Raw genomic sequence first — 2758 nt, 5'->3', positions numbered from 1 at the left:
CTGTGCCCTGTGGTCGCGGGGCGCTGGGGGTGCCGCCCCCTCGCCTCCTTGGGCAGACCAGGCCAGGACAGGCCAGGGTGACAGCTGAGCCAGCAGCAGGCAGGTGGGCGCTGCCGTGGAGGCGGCTCCTGGCTGGCCTGGTCAGGGGGAGGGCCATGCCCAGGTGCCAGGAGGCCCTCTGTCCCTGACCCAGCGTTGGGCCTGGCAGCTGCGGCATCGGGGCTGTGGCCACCAGGCTGCCCAGCGTGTCACTGTGGGCAGGGCCAAGGTCTGTCTGCCTCTGTGGCCGGTGTGCCGGGCACCGCGTCCCGGCACCGAGGAGCAGCTGTCTGCCAGGGACAGGGCACTGTTCCCCGTGGGCACTGCCCTGGGGCCTGCCGAGGCCGGAGCCTGGCTCATCCCCGCCAGCGTGGACAGCGCTAGCAGCGACGTCTGGACCCTGCTCTTCCCGGGTGGGGGCTGGGGGACGGAGGCGGCGGGGTGGGGGAGTGCGGGAGGAAGAAGAAGGGAGCAGGTTTCGTGCTGTGTGACCCTGTCCTGACGTTCTGACCCAAGGGCAGCCTTGGGCTCATCCTGAGCCCCCAGCCCCGCCCTAGAACCCACATTTCCAGGCTGGCTCCTTTCACCAAGACAGGTGCCAGGTGCCAGGTGCCAGGTGGGCCTGTGCGATGGTGAGGGGCAGTGCGTGCACCTGGCCGGGGGGACCCCTGCGTGCACTTGGCCGGGGAGTGACCCTGCGTGCACCTGGCAGGGGGGCGAACCCTGTGCACACCTGGCCAGGGGGGGACCCCTGCGTGCTCCTGGCCGGGGGGTGACCCTGTGTGCACCTGGTGGGGGGGACACTTGTGTGCACCTGGCGGGAGTGACCCCTCTGTGCACCTGGTGGGGGTGACACCTGTGTGCGCCTGGCAGGAGTGACCCCTGCGTGCACCTGGCCCGGGGGACCCTGCATGCACTCTCTTGTACCTGTTCCCGCTGTCTCTGGTACATGTCTGACACCAAGACCCCCCCGCCCCGCACCTCCCTGCAGTCCTGTGAGCCCCCTCAGGGGGGGTCTGCCCTGCGCTCTCGCCGCACCCCCCAGTGCGTGTCCAGGCCACCCAGCCGCTCGGCCGCCCCACGCACGTCCTGACGAGGCTCGTGGCTTCTGTGTGGACGTGCTTTAAAGTAGCTGCCGCGTCTTCCAAGCCGACGGCTCCGGACAGCGGGTGCGCAGACGTGGGGTCTGCTGAGCTGACCAGCAGCGCTGACTGTCCGGGGCCCAGGCACCCCAGCAGATCCCACCCCCTCCCTGCCACCCTCTGGGTTTCCTGGCCGCTCCCGCCCCCAGGGGCCACTGCACAGGTGGCGGGAGGAGCCAGCCCCCACTGAGATGAGGGCGACGCCCAGCTGTCAGACCCGGCCCTGCCACGCGGTCACCCAGACTGCACCCGCCCGCCGGATGGCCACACCTGCGAGCGGCAGACAGCAGGTCTGGCTGTTATCAGGCGCTCACCTTGCACGCCGGGCGGGCCTCGAGCCTCTGCTGTAAGCCCGGCCGGCCACGCCAGGGCCGGGGGCAGCCGTACGCTGGAGACAGGACCTGTGTGAACGGCCTGAGGTGGGCTGTGTTCGTGTCGCTGAGCCAAAGGTCAGGGCGGGGGGGTGCTCGTGTCTTCTCTGAGCCCCTTTTCCTGTCAGACATACTCACTGCGAGGCGGGGACGGAGGCCGTCCAGTCCCCGCTCGCCCACGGCTGTGACCCCCGTGGGTGGCGTCTGGGGCGCAGGGGCCGGCAGGGGACACACCCCACGTGCGGAAGCGGCGTGAGGCCAGCAGTGGGGGTGACCCCGAAGGAGGCGCGGAAGGCTGGTGGGACTGTGCTGGGGACGGGCCCCCAGGGAAGTCTCAGGCGGGCCTGATTCCGACTGGAACGCATCAGAGCCCGCGGGGGTCAGCTGCCTCCCCACGCGTGGCCCAGGACGTGGGGCCTCCTCCCGGCGCTCCTGCACACAACAGCAGCACCTCCGCCTGGTGTCCACCCACCGCTGGGTCCCCTCGGCGAGGGCCCGCTTCAAGGCCCCTGTCCCCAGAGGCGCGGGCTGGCCAGCGGGCCTGGGCCCGTCGCCCCTTCCAGCGGTCCGTGGGGCGCCGTCCGCCTCTCCTCTGCCCTGCCCTGCCCTCAGTCCTGGACAGGCTTCACCCGCCCAGGCCCCCGCCCCCCGCCCCACGGGGAGCTTGTCTTAGACAAACCTTCCTCCCGCCGCCAGGGCCAGCTGTGCTCACAGCACAGACATGGGCCCGGGCCCCAGGGTGACCTGGGACGGTGAGGGCCAGAGGCGGGGATGCGGCAGCGTCCTCTGCCACCCCGGCCCAGCGTGGGGGTGTGGACCGAGGGCGGGACGGAGGGCGGGAGCACCCTGGGCCCTTCCCGATGCGGGGAGCGTCTGCTGGAATCGGTAAATCCCTTCCATTTACTCACGTAGGAGAAGATGTTTAATAGCTGCCACATGAAATTTGCACATTGTGCTCCATCCGAGGCTGATTAATAAAACACCATGGAAAATACATCAGTCATCCCGGGGCCCGCCCGAGCCATCCGCGGAGAGGCCCCGCTCTTGCTCCCTCCGCGCTCGGGTCTCTGCAGCTCGCTGCCCTCCCTCGGGGAGCCCGACAGGGGCTGGGCAAGGTGCCCGGGAGCGCGCGGCGGCCCCTCCTGGCGCCGGGACCTGGAATAGTCCAGACCTGTCTGTGCCGCGCCAGGGGTGGGCGAGGGAACC

Source organism: Condylura cristata, unplaced genomic scaffold (genome assembly GCF_000260355.1).
Source record: "Condylura cristata isolate star-nosed mole 26May11 unplaced genomic scaffold, ConCri1.0 scaffold00009, whole genome shotgun sequence".
NCBI classification, from domain to species: Eukaryota; Metazoa; Chordata; class Mammalia; order Eulipotyphla; family Talpidae; genus Condylura; species Condylura cristata.
Note: the sequence above shows the minus strand (reverse complement) of the source record.